General features: G+C 51.5%; 1 protein-coding gene across 5 annotated transcripts in view; it reads right to left on the bottom strand.

The window, feature by feature from the left end:
• Positions 1-18,186, bottom strand: part of MCHR2 (melanin concentrating hormone receptor 2) — a 2,016,060-nt gene that overhangs the window by 1,273,322 nt on the left and 724,552 nt on the right. For 4 of the 5 annotated variants that reach the window (XM_069606534.1, XM_069606536.1, XM_069606530.1 and 1 more), the window contains one exon: positions 16,363-16,451. The exons of the other annotated variant lie outside the window; for it this stretch is intronic. The gene's annotated coding sequence lies outside the window, so the exon portion shown is untranslated. The remainder of the gene's footprint in view (positions 1-16,362; positions 16,452-18,186) is intronic. 5 annotated transcript variants of the gene reach the window in all.

Genomic DNA, 18,186 nt, shown 5'->3' with positions numbered 1-18,186 from the left:
GGAACCCGTATTTCGGGGGTGCGCGGGGAGTCCTATACGTGAATTGGCAGTGTGGGTCCTCCCAGGCGTCCCCTCTACCCCCTCCATGGCCCCTGCAGGCAGCCCACACCACAGGGAACTACCCTGCACCCCTGGTCATGTCCCGCAGGCAACCCACCCACCATGGGCATGCCCCCCCAGCCAAGCCACATGTCACGTTGCAATATGATCACCAACTCATGTCTCCCAGCACCCCCACCCCCCAGCAGTGAGGGGCACTTGCCAGCAGGACCCCACTCATGTCCCCCTGCACCCCCACCCCCCAGCAGTGAGGGGCACCTGCCAGCAGGCCCCCACTCATGTCCCCCAGCCCCCCCAACCCGCCAGAATTGACAGGCACCTGCCAGCCGGCCCTGACACATGTCCCCCAGCACCCCACCCCCCAGCAGTGAGGGGCACCTGCCAGCAGGCCCCCACTCATGTCCCCCAGATCCCCCACCCCCCAGCAGCGAGGGGCACTTGCCAGCAGGACCCCACACTTGTCCCCCAGCACCCCCACCCCCCAGCAGTGAAGGGCACCTGCCGGCAGGCCCGCGACCATTGTCCCCTAGGCCCCCCGACCCGCCAGCATTGACAGGCACATGCCAGCCGGCCCTGACACATGTCCCCCTGCACCCCCACCCCCCAGCAGTGAGGGGCACCTGCCAGCAAACCCCCACTCATGTCCCCCAGCCCCCCCAACCCGCCAGCATTGACAGGCACCTGCCAGCCGGCCCTGACACATGTCCCCCAGCACCCCCACCCCCCAGCAGTGAGGGGCACCTGCCAGCAGGCCCCCACTCATGTCCCCCAGCCCCCCCAACCCCCAGCAGTGAGGGGAACTTGCCAGCAGGACCCCACTCATGTCCCCCTGCACCCCCACCCCCCAGCAGTGAGGGGCACCTGCCAGCAGGCCCCCACTCATGTCCCCCAGCCCCCCCAACCCGCCAGCATTGACAGGCACCTGCCAGCCGGCCCTGACACATGTCCCCCTGCACCCCCACCCCCCAGCAGTGAGGGGCACCTGCCAGCAGGCCCCCACTCATGTCCCCCAGCCCCCCCACCCCCCAGCAGTGAGGGGCACTTGCCAGCAGGACCCCACTCATGTCCCCCTGCACCCCCACCCCCCAGCAGTGAAGGGCACCTGCCAGCAGGCCCCCACTCATGTCCCCCAGCCCCCCCAACCCGCCAGCATTGACAGGCACCTGCCAGCCGGCACTGACACATGTCCCCCTACACCCCCACCCCCCAGCAGTGAGGGGCACCTGCCAGCAGGCCCCCACTCATGTCCCCCAGCCCCCCCAACCCGCCAGCATTGACAGGCACCTGCCAGCCGGCCCTGACACATGTCCCCCAGCACCCCCACCCCCCAGCAGTGTGGGGCACCTGCCAGCCGGCCCCCACTCATGTCCCCCAGCCCCCCCCACCCCCAAGCAGCGAGGGGCACTTGCAAGCAGGACCCCACACATGTCCCCCAGCACCCCCACCCCCCAGCAGTGAGGGGCACCTGCCAGCAGGCCCCCACTCATGTCCCCCAGTCCCCCCACCCTCCCATCATTGACAGGCACCTGCCAGCAGGCCCCGACACATGTCCCCCAGCACCCCCACCCCCCAGCAGTGAGGGGCACCTGCCAGCAGGCCCCCACTCATGTCCCCCAGCCCTCCCACCCCCCCATCATTGACAGGCACCTGCCAGCAGGCCCTGACACATGTCCCCCAGCACCCCCACCCCCCAGCAGTGAGGGGCACCTGCCGGCAGGCTCCCACTCATGTCCCCCAGCACCCCCACCCCCCGGCAGTGAGGGGCATCTGCCAGCATGCCCACACTCATGTCCCCCTGCACCCCCACCCCCCAGCAGTGAGGGGCACCTGCCAGCAGGCCCCCACTCATGTCCCCCAGCCACCGCACTCCCCAGCATTGACAGGCACCTGCCAGCAGGCCCCAACACATGTCCCCCAGCCAACACGTCATCACAATCCAGATCCCTGGCTCTTATGGTCACCCAAATCCCACCCCATGCCACCCCAGTCCAAACACCCAACCAAGCTTTACATCCACTTCAAATTGAAATCCCCATTACATGATAGATCACAAATAAGCAGTATGCGCATGAGTACAAGTCTGTCAGACCCACACAATGGCAACACATGACTGAGAAAACCCACATTGTGACATGCATGAAACCAATGAGAGAAGACCACACATTGAAGTAAGAAACAAAAATGTATTCAAGTCAAAATGAAGGGAATGAAATCAAAACACACAACAATGCTAATAATAATCAAAATGCAGCCTGTCCCAAAAAATGATAAATAAATAAAATGAGAATCCAAATTAATCCAAACGAAAATGTGTCCAAAGTCACCGTCCAACAAAGCAAATCCAAAAGGAAAGAAAAGCGTAATATCCATTGCTCCATGGTGAAAAAAAAAAGATGAAGGAGAAAAATCCACTGTAAAACTATGTACAAATAGCAAATCGCGGTCCATGAACCCAACGACATAAATGAAACCTACAATGAAACCTACCTAATTACTAACTATATAAAAAAATGTGGGGCATAGTCCATGCGCCCCAAATGAAAGAAAAAAGAAATGAAACTTAACACTAATGAACTATATACAACGGCGGCGGGCAAGTCCAACGGCTCACTTGTTGATGTCATGGGCCAGGGCATCATCGAACTCCTGTTCAATGTCTTGGAGGTGGGCCTGCTCACTGGCCCCGAGGTCTCGCAGGGATAACGCCATGCCCACCTCCAACTCCCTGCGAATTCCCTCGAGGCACTCAGCCCGCCTCAGCGCCCTGCGCATGGAGTTCTCCGCCCTGACCATTGTGAGCCGTGCCTCCTCTGCCCGCCGCCGCTCCGCACCTTTCCACTGTCCCAACGGCTTCCACAAGGAAGACACTCCCATTCCAGGGTCCTCCTGCCCTCCGGCCGATGCCTGCCCCTCTGATGTAGATGTCCCCGAGCCATGATGCCTCCCACATTCAGCCTGCCGCTGCCTCTGTGACGCAACTGCCTCTGCCAGCACGACAACATCCAGGCTGATGGAAACCACTGACGCCGTCGTGCACATGCCCTGCCCGATGATGCCGGCACATCCTCCATATGCTGGCGTCCAGTTGCTGGGGTGTCCCCCCCCTGCTGGACCTCCGACTCCCGACTGTGGCAGGGATGGGATTCCCACCGAGCTGGCTGCGTTGGTCAGGGCAGGTCCACAGGGGGCCTTGGTGGCATCTGGGCCGGAAGACGGCATGGAGAACGACTGGCGCATAGTCTCCACAGAGGAGGAGAGGGCCGCCAGAGTGACCGACGCATGTACAAAACCCCCGACCATGGACACTCCCAACTGGGCCACGTTGGCACGCTGCTCTTCGTGATGACGTGCGTGCTCCCCCCGGGAAGCATGCACGTCATCACAAATGTCAAGCATGCGCAACGCGACACCAATCAGGACCTTCTCCATGCGGTCAGGGATCCCCTCGTCCGCAGGTAGAGGAGTGTCAGATGACATGGACATCCCCCATACCTGGGACGGGCCTGGGATGGGGCATCCCTGCTGGTGCATGGAGGTGCAGTCACAGTGTCAGGCACAGTGACATGCACAGGCCCCTCCACGGCGACCTGTGCTGCCTCCTGCCCCTGCCCCTGAACTGCACCACTTGCACCAGTGGTACCACCCCCACCAGGCTCCATGTGCGGCTTAGTAGCGGCCTCCTCCTCCTCTGTGGAAACCACCAACCTGGATGGCTCCACACCGTCTTCCACCATTGCAAGCCCCTTTGGGGGCTCACCCACCCCTTCCGCTGCAGCCGTAGTGGCAGACGCAGCACCAGTCCCCTCACTCCCGGACGATGGTAATTTCTGGGAGGGTGACTGGGCCTTGCGTCACTGGCCGGTGGGGGCATGCCCGCCGCTTTGCTCCACAGCGCCCTCTCCGCCCTCTTCATCACTTGCCGCTGTGTAGAGGGAGACATAGAACACAAGCATCAGGGAACTGTACAATGGTCCCCTAGACAGGAAGCAATAGCAGATGAGTGGCACTGTCAAACATCACTTCCATCATATCCCTCCACAACACATGGGTCAGTGCAGGCAAACACATGCAGTAACAGGCATGGCATATGCTATGAACATTAGCATACATGTCCAAGGGACTCTTGAAACATACAATGCTGATTTGAAACTCACATGCATCATGGGTCATGCCTATCACATGCACACAGTTCACCGTAGTTTCATCCATCTGGCCTCGTACACCCCAGACACAGTGGATACAAGAATGAGTAGGCTGCATCAGTGAATCTGAACATTGTCAGAGACATGTGTCATGCATCCATGGCATTTACAAGTCACAGACACGCAAGTCAGACACACAGACATGGACCCCATACATGTCCATGACAGCAGCACCCATCTCTCACACCCCATCCATGTCCAATAACAGAGACAGGCATGCATTAATGTGTGCATTCCGCATGCTGCTCCTCATGTTGCATTGTTACACATGCACCAACCATGTGGCTCACACATTACTGGTCTCACATGCATGACCATGATGTCCCTGCACACACACAAACGTACATGGCCTATGTCACACATACAGGCAAGTATCAGACAACCAGCACCCTGCAACATGCCCTGTTTCACACAGCAATGCTTGGCCACTTACCGCTCAACTCCAGACGGGTCTGCCTCTGAACGATCTGGGCGTGGAGCGCTGGGCCTACGCATTCCAGGACTCTCATCTGGATGCTACTCATGCTGCCCCAGCCCCCTCCACGAGGCGCCAGGCCTTTATGAGGGTCCTGGACCTCAAGTCCTCCCAGCGCTTCTTGACTTGCTTGATGTTGCGGGTTGCCACCCCCTCCGCGTTGATGGCAACCACAAAGTCGTCCCAGATCCTATCCCGTCCTTCCTTGTTGGCGCGTGATGTTCCGAAGAGGGCATCATAATGCCCCAGGACATTATGACTGAAGCTGGCGGCCCTCTGTCCCTCTGGCTGGGGGTGGCCAGTGGTCTCAGATGGTGTTTGCCCCGACATGGCGACCCCCGAGGCAGGCGTGGGTGGGCAACTGTGTCCTGGGGCTGGGATGTGGAGCAATGGTATCCCAGTCGGGAGTCTTCTGTTCCAGCAGGGGTGGACACAGCAACTGGACCCCTGCAGATGGCTGATGGGCAGGCACCAAATAGCAGGGCACGTGGGCAGCAGGCAGTCAGGCAGCAGCAGATGGCAGGTGGGAGCATGCTCGGGGCTCTGGGGGACAGAAAAATGGCCTTCAGGGCAGGAGCGTGGTCTTCCGTGTGTTTCGCGTGGCCAGCTTGATACGGAGTGTTTTGGTACATGAAAATCTTGCACGTCAGCGTGTAATTCGAAGAAAGGGCCTTAGCGAGTAAGTGCGTCAGCACACGCACGCGATTCCATTGGACAGATGGCCCTTAGCGCATAAGCGCGTAAGTTACATTACGTGCGCGGGCGTTTCCCTCATAGCACGTGATGACAGAGCACACGTGGAAAAACTGCACGTCCGATGTGTCATCACGTGTAATTGGATGAGAGCGCCCACGTACACGCGTCTCTGACGTGTACGTGTGGCCCGGTTTAAAAGCTGTGTGTAGGATGCCATTTCCTTGTACGTGCTTTTCGTGGAGAGCGAGGGGTGAAATCTGTACTTCTTGTCCGTTCACACGCGATTACTTCACAGCGTTTCTAGTTCGTACTCCCTGTTACCTCTGACAGATCTTTTCTGAATTTTTGTTGGGCCTGTTTCCTCAAACAAGAGTTCACTTCTCCTTTTGTCCTGTCTCCTCAGACAGCGTACAATTCTTCTTTTGGCGGGGGTGTTGCCAACACGCGCACAAGCGTATTTTTCACATTATTTTTCCAGGCAGACGGTGCGTTCCGCATGTACTTAGCAACTGTGCTTGCCCCGTGTGTTGCGTTCCCCTTCAGAGGTCATTGTAGGCTGCGTGTATTACGCATACGCTTATTTTTGTGTTTCTGGGTGCCACAGCGTAGTGAGGGTTCATTTTTTCACGCACGTGGTCTACGAGGGGTTACGTGCAGGTTTATTTTTGATTTTGGGCTGCCTGTGCGTTGAGTGACCCGTCATCTTCCCTCAGGGGTCGCCGACAGCCTTGTTAGAGCACTAGGGTACGAATTCCATCTGGTATCCTACCCCTTTGATCCCCAATTTCCCAGGAAAATAGTTTACTGCAACTCCCATATGCACAACAACATCAGTGCCATGGTTGGGAGGCGACCAAGCGGTAAGGGAGGCAAAGGTGGCTGACCCTCAAGAGGTGGGCGTGGTGGGCGCGATAGGGGACGTGGCCGGGATTTGCAGGGTGCCACTATGCCCCCATGTGTGGAGGAACAATCAGGGACACCCTATCCCCCCCATGGTTGAGGGAAACGTGGCTGACACCATCCAAGCTCAGCCCCTGTTGGACAAGCCCATTGTGGCACCTGACCTGGCACAGGATGACTCCCTGGCTGACTTCCAGGTCAGCAAGTCTAGGCCACGTGTGGCGGTGCAAGTTGTTGTCACCAATCCACGTGGATCTGGGGAAGCTATGTCATCTGCTGCCCCAAGTATGCAGGGTGGGGAGGCTGCAGGGGCAGCTGCAGCTCCATCTGCCCCAGCTCTGACTCTCCCAGCCAGGACAGTGTCAGTCCCAGTCCATCAAACTGACGTTCTCCCTGCCAATATTACCCTGCAACCAATGCCTGCATCAAGACCTATGGTCATTGTGCATTCCCACACTCCTACTACTCAGTCCACCAGTGATTCTGCCCCTGCTGACCATAGCGGCGTAAGCCACTCTGGCTCTGCTCCACCTTTAAAGAAGAGGAAGAAGGGTGCTCTGTCACGACAGGCTGAGACCCCAGACAATGCTACACACTTCGGTACCTCAAGGAAGCCTTGCTTCAATGATCCGGAACTTGATGCACTTGTGGGCTATGTGTCGGCACATAGCCACGAAATGCTGGTGACTGCAGGGTGCAAGACCACACCTGGTCAACGTAAGGCACACTGGCAGACCATTGATGACGGCATAAGTGCCTTTGGATTTGTGAGGCGCTCAGCTGATGATTGCTACAAGCGGTGGAATGACCTGAAACGCAGAGCAAAGAACAAGCTGGCCTCAAATCATGCCGCTACTCTGGTGACTGGCGGTGGGTCTCCACAAGAGGACAATGAACTCACTGAACATGAGTCTGTTGCTGGGGCCTTCGTCACAGAGGAGCAGATCTAAGGTGTGGGAGGACTACCTGATTATGATGCATTGTCCGGTGAGTGCCCATGCATGTGTGTGTTGTTTGGGTGACGGGTTCTGATTGAGTGCCAGGTGAGGGTGTGTGTGCCTGAGTGGTATGGGTCACCCATGTGCTTCATCCAAAACATTCAGCGGCCTTGGATTTGGGTGTGACAGTATCCCTTCTGCTCACATTAGTAATTTGGCTCAACATTACGGCAGTTGTCCTTGAAGTGGCATCTTGCAACAACATTGTTTGTATTTTTCAGTGTTCGTTCAGGCTGATTTTTTCAATTCTCCCACTTTTGCTATGCATTCCTCAGCCCTATTGTCACATTTGTGACATGCTTCTGTCATTGATGAACCCCACATTGGACCACATGTGTTACCTTGTTAGATGAATGATCTGACCATTCAAGCTAATTGAGTATTGGCCTGATCACAGGAATTTTGGGGCCTGTTTGAATTTGGAACATGATAGTTGTTTCCTGTCATGTTGAAGTGACAAACCATTGATGTGTAAATCGGCCTGCAATCACTGTATTTGTGTACACTGGATGTGTTGCAGTGTGTGGCATATGCCTATTTTGTCACACTATGTAGCATTTTTCATCTCATCATGTCCATCTCACATGGATGGCTGACAGTATTTATTCACTGACATATGGATGTACTTGTGGAATGTACCATGGCTATGGTACATGCCATCTGTGTGATGGCATGTGTCATGTATGTTTATTGGACATGCCACTCACAGGCCAATGTGTGATGGCAGTGCTACCCAGCATGCAGCAAATGTGTTGCTCTTCCATGTAGGTGTCATCAGTGTCTGCCTTTTGGCTCCCCTTCAAACTCAGTGACAGTGGATGCATGGGAGGGTTATAGTCATGTGGGACATGTCTAAATCATGTACTGGTTCTGTAGCTTTTCAGGCCTATTTGTGTGCTATGGTTCTAATGCCTGTTTCCATTTTTTGTCTTTCATATGTTTCCAGGGGATGACGCACTTGATGCTGTTGAGGTTGAGGAGATGGTGCAGACCCTGGAGGAATCTCAGGCACGACCGGGCACCAGTGGGGGACGTGGTGTGGTGGTGGGTGAGAACCCAATCTTGCTGCAGACCATTCTGTCGAGGGGTGCCTCTGGGTGCACCTCCCCAGACCTCTATTCAGGTGCTGATTCGGATGATGAGACCTATGTGGCGTCGCAGGTAAGTGTTTTTGGCAGGGATTCTGTTCTGTCCAACCCACCTGTATCAGGGGTAGAACCCACTATGGGGATGTCAGTGTTGGTAAGTCTGCCTTTGGCGGTTACGGATGCAGGGTCACACTCCACAACATCTGATCCTGTTCCTGGGCCAGCAGATCAGAGGGGGAATGCAGTCCTGCAGCCTCAGGCAGTGCCAGCACAGCAAGGCGCAGATCGCCTTGCCCCAAACAGGTGTGGTGCCCGCCGACGCGGTGGCCGTACACCACCAGGCAATACCGCATGGGAAACATCCATTTACGGTATGGCAACCAACAGGCAGCATCAGTTGAGGTGATGGCTCAAGCAATGGAGAGGGTGGCCACTTCCATTGTCCCCCCTGAAAGGCAGATGGAGCTACTACAGCAGGCAACAGACTCCATTTGCCAATCACACAGGGAGGACATGTTGGCGTCCAACAGGGACAGACGGGCGGCACTGGAGACTCTACGCCAATCGATATCAATAGAGTCCCAGGGCCAGAGGGAAGCCCTGAGGGTAGAACTCCATCACCTCAGGGAGACTCTTGTTGACCTTGAGACTTCCGCTAACTTGAGGACAGAACAGCAGCTGGAGCGGCTCCCACGTTCGCTCTCAGCTGAGATGCAGGCAACTCGGGAGGAGATCCGGGCATCACGTCAGGTGCTGCATGGGGATCTCTGCACTTTAATCCTCCAAAACGAGACCTTCCACACCCGCATGCTTGCTGCCATGGAGGACCATACCAGGGCTTTGCGTGGGCTGCCTCCCATAGCACCACCACCTCCTGTGGCAGCACCACCTCCTGTGGCAGCAGCAGAGGGTGATGATAGTCACAGCAGCAGTTCTCTCACATTGGCATAGCCGTGCAGGCCATGAGCCCATGGAGGTTTTTTTTTCTTCCCAACATCCTGTCCTCGGATCTCCTGGTTGGCCTCCCCCCTCCTGGCCCCCACATGGCCATTTTTGATTTTTAATTTTTGATTTTTTTTTTTTTGCAGTGTGTTGCCTTGTGTGGCTCCCGTGGGCATCCACTGTATTCCGGCTGGGCACATGCAGGCTTGTCCTGAGTTTGGGTTAGATGCTTGGGTTCGTGAGACACACACCCCTCCTGCTTCCCGTTTCCATGGGCTTGCAAAGGGTGTGCCCAAGTGACATTGACTTACACGGTGACGTAGGACTCCCATGAGCTGTGTGGGCAGTCTGGAGTCAATACTGTGTATACATTCCTAGTGGATATTGTTGTTGAATTGTCCACTGCATGGTGTATTGCTATGTGCTTGTGGATCCATGTCTTTCGCTTAATTTGCAGGTTAATTCCTCATGTCTTCACAAGGCCGTCTACTTTGGAGATGGAGTTCATGTTGTAAGCAGTGCACTTGGACATTTGCATGGCAGCAGCACTGTACAGTTGGAAGTGGCCGATGTGCTGGCATGATCAGATTGTAAGACTACCACTACTTTAACTTAGTACTGTCATGTTTATGCTATGTTTGAGGTTGTGTAGCTGCATTGTATTGTTGGTTAGTATTTGGTCATGTGTGTTGTTAGTTCTACATTACTGGGAGCATATTGTGTGTGGGCAGTTTCCATTAAGGACACTGTACTTTGACACTCGTGTCATGTTTTGGGGATTGCTTTGTTTGCTCTCACATAGCATGACATGCCATGGTGTGTTGGGTGGCGGTGCTGGGAAGGGGTTGGGTGACAAGGCACTGTTGTCATGTTGTATTTTGCAAGGGGGTAATGATTTTAGCAGCATAGAAGTTTGTCTTTTGATGACACAGCATTGGTGGTGTTTGTGTAGGTAGGGATGCACACAATGTAACACTTCCAGGTGACCAATCCCAGGCTGATATGGTTGTGACAGTTGACTGTCCCTTATGTCATCATCATTGATTGTCAGATGGTATGTGCCAGGGCTGTGTGCACTCCACAGTGGTGTGATTTTAGGTGAAGTAATTAGCCACCAGCTGCGTACGGGCTGCCTCACCCCATGCCCTTTCCCCTCCCATGCGCAGCGGGCGTGCATGTGGTTGGGGATGTGGGGCACCACCATGTCCACGGGCAGGCCCCGGCGTGTTGCAACGTTGTGCAGGACACATGCTGTCACTATGATCCTGCACACTACTGGGGGAGCGTATAACAGCTGCCCGCCAGAACGGTCAAGGGAGCGAAAGCATGACTTGAGCACTCCAAATGTGCGCTCCACTATGCCCCGGGTAGCAATGTGGGCTGTGTTGTATCTTACCTCGGGTGGCGTGGTGGGGTTTCCGAATTGGCGTCATCATGTGGGTGCTCAGAGGGTAGGCACTGTCCCCTGGGGAGATGGTGATGGGTATCATTAGTGGGGTTGTGACATTACTCAGTATCTGACATGCATGCATGTGCGTGCAGTGGCATTTATACTCACCGAGCAGCCATGTATCGCCATGCCGCCCAGCTTCTAGGTCCTGGTTTAGGGTTGACATTCTGTAAATGAAACTGTCGTGGGTGGACCCTGGATAGTTGCCATATACTGAGGTGATGATTCCCTTGGCATCACATACTACCTGTACGTTGATGGAATGCCAATGCTTGCGGTTTCTATAGATGTGCTCTGATGCCCTGGGGGGACGTAGAGCCACATGGGTGCAGTCAATGTCACCTAGCACTTTGGGGAAGTGTGCCACCCCGTAAAAATCCTGGACAACAGCCTGCCTTTCTGCAGGTGTTCTGGGCAGGTATATGTGCCTGCGGACTGATGGGCGTGCAGTCATGATGGCCAAGACCTGGTGTAGGCAGCGTGACTGCTTGGCCTGTGACACCCCCCCCCCCACTATAGCAGTTGTCTGTTGAAATGATCCAGTGGCCAAGAAGTGCAGTACATTGAGGACCTTATGCAGGGGGCTGAGTGCTTGGGAGCACAGGGTGGGTGATGTGAGGTCATCCTCCCACTCACTGACCAGGTCGAGTATTATGTGAGGTGGAAACCTGTACCTCCCATACACCTGGTCATCAGGCATCCAAAAAGGCTGGTTCTGGGTGTGAAAATTCTGGGCCTGCCTATCCTCCTCCTCCTCTTGCGGTATCCCACGACCACTGCTGCTAGGAACGGTATATTCATCCTGGCGTCTGTGCTTGTTTGTTGTTTGCGCGCACTTTTATGCTGCGCGGGTCCACGTATGCCTGCTTCCTGCTGGCGTACGTGTTTCCTGATTAGCGCGTCTTTTTTAGCACACGCCTTAGCCCCGTTCGATTCCATAAATATGTGTTTTGAACATGCGTGTGGGCGTTCCGTGCACTTGCCCCCTGTACTTCCCCTGCGACGCCCACATTTTCACGAGTTATTCCCCATTCCGCCTGTCACGCCCCCTGTTCCTCCTACTTTTGTTGTGTGTGCTGCGCTATGTGCGATTTGCTGTGCGCTTAGCGCACGCTGTTTGGAGACGTGTGCGCCAGCGTGCACCACGCAGAAATTTGGCGCACATCCTGGGATTTACACAAGCACGGACTTCCATGAAACGCTGTGCGCGGGTTTCGCTGCGATTTTCGCACTGGCCCTGCGATTCGCACGCTTTCGCACGCTTGCACTGAAAATTTCAGCGCACATTAATTCCATGAATCGGCCTCTTAGCCTTAAAATGACATCTATTATGGCTCTATGGTTTAAAACATTTATCCGGACAGGAACCATCACTGTTTTATGGCTGAATTGCTCTAATAGCAAAACCTGGGAAATAATCCATAGAGTATACCTCCTATAGACCAATTGCATTGATTAATGTTGAAGCAAAGAATGTCACCAAGGCCATGACCACAAAATGCTAATAACTTTTGCCAGTTTTGATCAATGTTCACCGACCAGACCACACCACAAAATGATTGACAACATTAGGTGTACAGTCCACCTAGGTGAAAAATCAAAAAAGGAACAAAATAAATACAGGTTACATTGGTGTCCTTAGATGATGAGGACGCAAATGATCATTGCGGACCGTGCCTCCCAATTCCAGACATTTCAGGTTATGGAGATAAGGTAGAAATTCAAAGCTGTGGTAAAAGCTTGTTTCCATTGCCCCACAGTCAAATTAATAGTGAATGGGGGAAGAATTGGTCCCACTGCTGGGTAGGAGTGTCATACAGCATGCTCTATTCCCCTCTGCTATTTGCTCTGAGCCCATACTCCTTGCTGACTGGAGTCAGCAATAATACAAACATTTGGGGGGTCGTATTTACATTCCCTGTGAGCTTACTGGTAGACCTCTGGCACAATGAATCAGTAGTGGGATTCAAAGTAAACTTAATAAAATATGAAATGCTTAACTCAACACTGGCTCCAACACTACTTGAACAGGTCAAATGATAGCTTAGTTTTAGGGGGGCAAATATAGCATTAACCATCTTGCGGTGCAAATATGAATTCATCGCGACACCCTAAACCCAGCAAATTTGCATGAAGTGTCAAAGAACTTTGAATGGGTACGGAGCCAATACATTAGGCTCTATGAATTGGCTCCTGTAGTTAAGTCAGCTCAGCGCATAGCTGAAATCCTAGCCTGTCGGATTTAAATATGCACGTTTCGCGATGTTTTACTTGATCTTAATGTAATATAAAGGAAATATTGTGAAAACACAATTAAAGAACAGACCAAACCTGACTAAATTGGGCCCCCTTATCGTAGCTGGGTCACATTAAAACCATAAAAGTAAATATCCTGCTCAATAGCTTCACCTTGTTCCAGATCTACATATATTGGAAACTGAATGGGTTTGTACTTAATTACTTAAACTCACTTAACACCTTGTGAAGGGAGGAAAACAACACTGAATTTCAGGAAACCTTGTTTAATCACCAAGCGACACAGGAGGCCTAACCTTACCAACCTTGGGGCTTATTTCAAGGATGCATACCTCCCTAATTTATCTGAATATTGCAAAGGAACCATGACAATATTTGAGTGATAATGGACCATGCCATTATGAGTAACACTTTAGTGGAGAGAAATGATGGACTAAAGATATTCCTATTAGTGGAGTCACATGGATGATGATGTAGATCTTTAACCACCTAACATTGGAATTTCAGCTCACCCCAATTCCAACACCTAACACCGAAATCCCTTATAATCCCATTATTAGTCTTGTGCTAAGTGGTCTAACGTATGACAGATGGAGGGCCGGGGAATGTTGAGTGATTAGAGAAATGTTCTTGATGGATTATGGTGAAACCTTCCAACAGTGGAAACATGACTTGACAGAGCAAGATATCATGGCTTCTCTCGAGCTCGCTCAGTGAGTAATGTGCCTTCCCATTAAATCACTAACACGTAGAGACCTTCCTGTCTTTGAAAAGGGTCAGAAAATCATGTAGGAACTCAACACTTGATAACTGCCTTCTACAAAGTTATTACAACCACAAAAGTAGACAGACACACATTAGGAAATAATGCAAACAATGGGCGCTGACTTTAATTGAACTGTTCCACGGCAGGTGTGGGTCCCATTTGTGGCTGGGTCTCATTACATTTATTAGATCTGCACCATTTAGGGACCCGTGTATTAAGATTTGCTCTAACTGGCCACATGTCTCAGAGAAATGTCAACGTATATTCTCAAACACATCTGATATCATGTTGGAGGGATTGTGGGCACAAGGGAGTTGTACTACAAATATGGTACTTCTGCCCTACTCTAACAGCTACTGCAAAGAAGCCCTGAGCACCAGAAAAACAATGATGGCATTTCTCATCCCAAAGGACAAAGTTATACTAAACCACAGACATTCTTACATAGAATGACAAATAGTGATTGGCGATGTTTGCTGCCACTTCGACAAATACAGTGTGCATGCTAATCACAATTTGGTGGGGCAAGACAGAACCCCCACCGTACCTAATGTACATTCAACAAACCTGGGATTTGATGGCTGTACTCAATTACTTCCTTTCATGGTACAATTTTTAGAATTTCTTATAATAGTGGATTAACGTCATGGGGGATGAGAAACCTGAAAATATTACAGCCATTCACTTAGAAGAAAGGTGAACACTGCGAGCGAAAGATCTTCTAAATCAGATTTTGCAGAAGTCCTCTTTGAAGTGAGGAAGAGCACTCAATAAGTGCCCAGGATTGGCACTACATAAGAAAGCAAGTGGAGAGGTCTTCAGCGTAAGCTTTATTCCGCAACAGCCAAAGCAGCTGAATGCTCGATAGATGCCGTTACCACAACAACTGTGCCAACATGGAACTGTGCCTGATGCCAGCACTCTAGAAGGTTGAGCTCTTGGCAGCAAACAAGGATAAACAATGCATCTTTTAATCAGATTTTCAATGTCTTCTAGGAGGGGAGGAGGGGCACCCTGACAAGGACAAAGGATTGCGAGCACTAATAAATACTCATGTCGATGACATGTCTTTTAACAGAGATGCATGTCCCTGTTCTATCCAGGACTGGACAAGCAGGAGAGTTGGGCGCTATATTATATTTAAATTTTCATTTTCTTCAGTATTAAACATGATGCACTGTGCAGAACGGTAAAAATGCTCTACTGTTACTAATAAGCTGAGAAGGCTAGCTGTGGCTGATGGGGGTTGTAGTGCTTAACACGTGGAGAGTCAAAGGTCGCAGACGTATGTGCTATGCATTGCTGAAATTCAAATGAAAGGATTTACACAAAAACTGAAAATTCCACCACGTTAGTTAGGGAGCAGTGGGGCTTTTACCAGGTGGTCCTTACCATCCACACATGAAGATTTGTTCCGAGAGGCAGAAGCATCCACTGGCGGGGAAAAGCCTCCTGGCAAGAGTCTCCACCTGTCCTGTCACCACCAAACGACAGCGAGCAGGTGCAGCTGATTTGCATGGGGTGGCCTAATCATCTGGCCTCTCTCAGGGGTGTCTGAGTGAGACAAACTAGTATCACCTGACTGTCAGCTACCACAGAACCATCCTGAAGCTTGGCCCGGTCTGCCTGAAACCTATTATCCTGAACACTTCTTAGCTGAGAAAACCGAGGTTGCCTGTCCTGATAGACAGCAATCCCTCCATCGAAGCTTGCATTGACATCAGGCTATCATCTGGCAACGTCACTCTCAAATTCCTCAGAAATATAAAGCAACAACCTCTCACACCTTCATAACCGCATCTATTGCAGGCAGAGGATTCACTCCAAAAGGCACAATCTTCGGTCGGCTTGTAAGTCTTAAACACCTGTCTGCAAACATGGGTTATTTAGCCAGCCCATAACCTAAGTCATTCCTTTTTCAGGTCAACTTGGCAGGAGTCTTCTAACACCCAGTTCAAAATACATCCAATGACTAAATAGGATAACTTATTGTTTTTGTTTTATTAAAACGTCTCAGCAGTTGTTTGAATTTTGGAATTTTGACACAGGCAGGTGGCAACAGAGAACTAGCAATGTATGTTATACGCATAATGTGATCAATCCGGGCCACATTTCAGAAGCGGGGTGCTGTACCGAGCTTCCCACTGTGCACTTGTCAGGACCACTGACGCCACAAAGGATGCATTCGCCGGTCAGCGGTATGGCGTTGCGTTCAAGATCCCTCTAGTGCAAGCATTCCTTGCAGTGCATTCCCATATAGCAATGTATCAACGTATGTGCTAGGAGTTTTGCTGTTGTTCTGGAGCGGATGTAAGCACAATGGGAGCTATGACAGGTGCTGAACGCAGCCAATAGGTTCCGTAATACGATTGCTGGTATCTTTACTAGGTAAATCAAAGAAAAAAAAGGAAACACCTTACTCCAAAAAAGTTTCCCAGTGTTGAATTGAATTCAAGAGAAATAAAACCGGAAGTCACCTGTAACATAGTAATAGTTCTGTGTTTAGGGAACATGTTGTTATATGCCCACCTTATTGAGACTCTTCTGCAATGTTCAGGCACTCTCAGAGCTGATTTCAGGCTGCATTATGGCATCTGGGGATTGACTGTGTGTTCTTCCTGAAAAACATCAAAAAAATCATCATGTTATTGGAGGATCTATAAAGGAGCAATAGCGAGTAATTAAGCCATTAGAACTCTGAATGCAAACTAGTCAGTCATAAAACATTATGTTATGCAGTCATAATTCAATTAAAGAACAGTATAAAGCCCAAGTAAGGGCTGGCGAAATATTAATTAAGGAAAACTTAAAATATCAAGTTCCGCCGGCAGGCGGAAATGCCGGCCATAGCAGAAGGCCTGCAAAAGGTCCTGTTGGCCCCTGGACACCCTTAGAAGTTCAGCATCCCCAAGGTGGAGAGGGCAGGAGCACCCACCACCCCATTGAAGAGACCTTCACCGCCATTTACACGGGAGCATGGCATCTGACACGAGATTGCCGCAACTTATCGAGATCGTCGAGGTGTTCCGCAACAGGGTGATGCTGCCCTCAATCTGAGCCCCTGTGTGCTCTACAAAGTGTATTTTCACCATTTTGACCATTTATGCATGTTTTGCGCCAGTGAGTGGAGCTGTGCAAGTGATCGTTCCTTCCTGCCTGCCCCCAAGATGTCGGGCGCGATGCGGCGCCAGGACGAGGCTGGCTTTGCCCCGTTGCCTAGCAACACAAGGCTTTATTGAATGTCAAGTTCTGCCGGCAGGTGGAAACGCCGGCCATGGCAGAAGGCCTGCAAAAGGCCCTGTTTGCCCCTGTCCGCCACAGGGAGCCAGGAGCCTCGGCCGTTAAACCCCTCAACGCTTAACCTTTTGACTCCATCCGATAATGGTCTTGACAGTCCGGTAAATCCTAACACGTCAAACTTTTGAATTCCTTGTCACCGATTGCCTATCCGCACACCGAATAGTAAACTCTGCATTAACTTACCTTTTTTAACCAACTCCATAAGCTGTATGTTTCCCAATGAATCCATACTATCTATGTGTATAAATCGCCCTAAAATATGTTAACTGTACACCGGCTTGTGAATTAGCCTCACTGCCATTACCGTATATACTTACGTTGAGAACTGTTGTAATAACTCCCTAACTGTTTTGCGTATCCTATTCTTGTATTCTGCGCTAACGGCTGCATCTCACCTCACCGTCAGCATTGCTGTTATGCTTGCACTGTGACTGAGTCTGTTTCTCATATCATGCCACCTGCTGACTTTGTGAACATGCCTTCCATTAGCACTAGAACTACGCTAGCTATCTGCTTTAGTTTACTTTTACGTAGCAGTATGATGTCATAACCTATTGTGTTATAGCATATGTGCACTCTCGTGTTTTACCTGCATCGTGATTAGAACCGCTTCTTGCCCTAGCCTATCATTTACCTGTATAGTGCCCCACCCCAAACTTTATGTCTCCTGCTATATCGTGATTCGGCACAAAATGCGATGGGTGACCACAATTTACAATGATATAAGCTAGCATTCAGTCATGCTGAGCAGCGATACAAGATAGCACCCTGCCACTTGTTTAGCACCTCAACCTAGTCTATTATTGCAATAGATGTCTTACTACCTATTACACCACTACACCACTATAACCATAACTCAACCTTATCATACACTTTGACCTAGGACCACTATGTCTGCTTCTCTGCTGCATTTACCCTACTTGCACCAAGTCCTCCACCTACTCACATGAAACCTCTTACCCTACCCTCCTTAGATGAGAATACTACTGTCACCATGACAGCTACTAGGGCTGATATACCCTCATCATCCCCATTCATGCATCCAACCCATCA

This window comes from Ambystoma mexicanum, chromosome 4p (genome assembly GCF_040938575.1).
Source record: "Ambystoma mexicanum isolate Mex_15411 chromosome 4p, UKY_AmexF1_1, whole genome shotgun sequence".
NCBI lineage: Eukaryota > Metazoa > Chordata > Amphibia > Caudata > Ambystomatidae > Ambystoma > Ambystoma mexicanum.
This window is presented reverse-complemented; position numbering and strand designations above follow the sequence as displayed.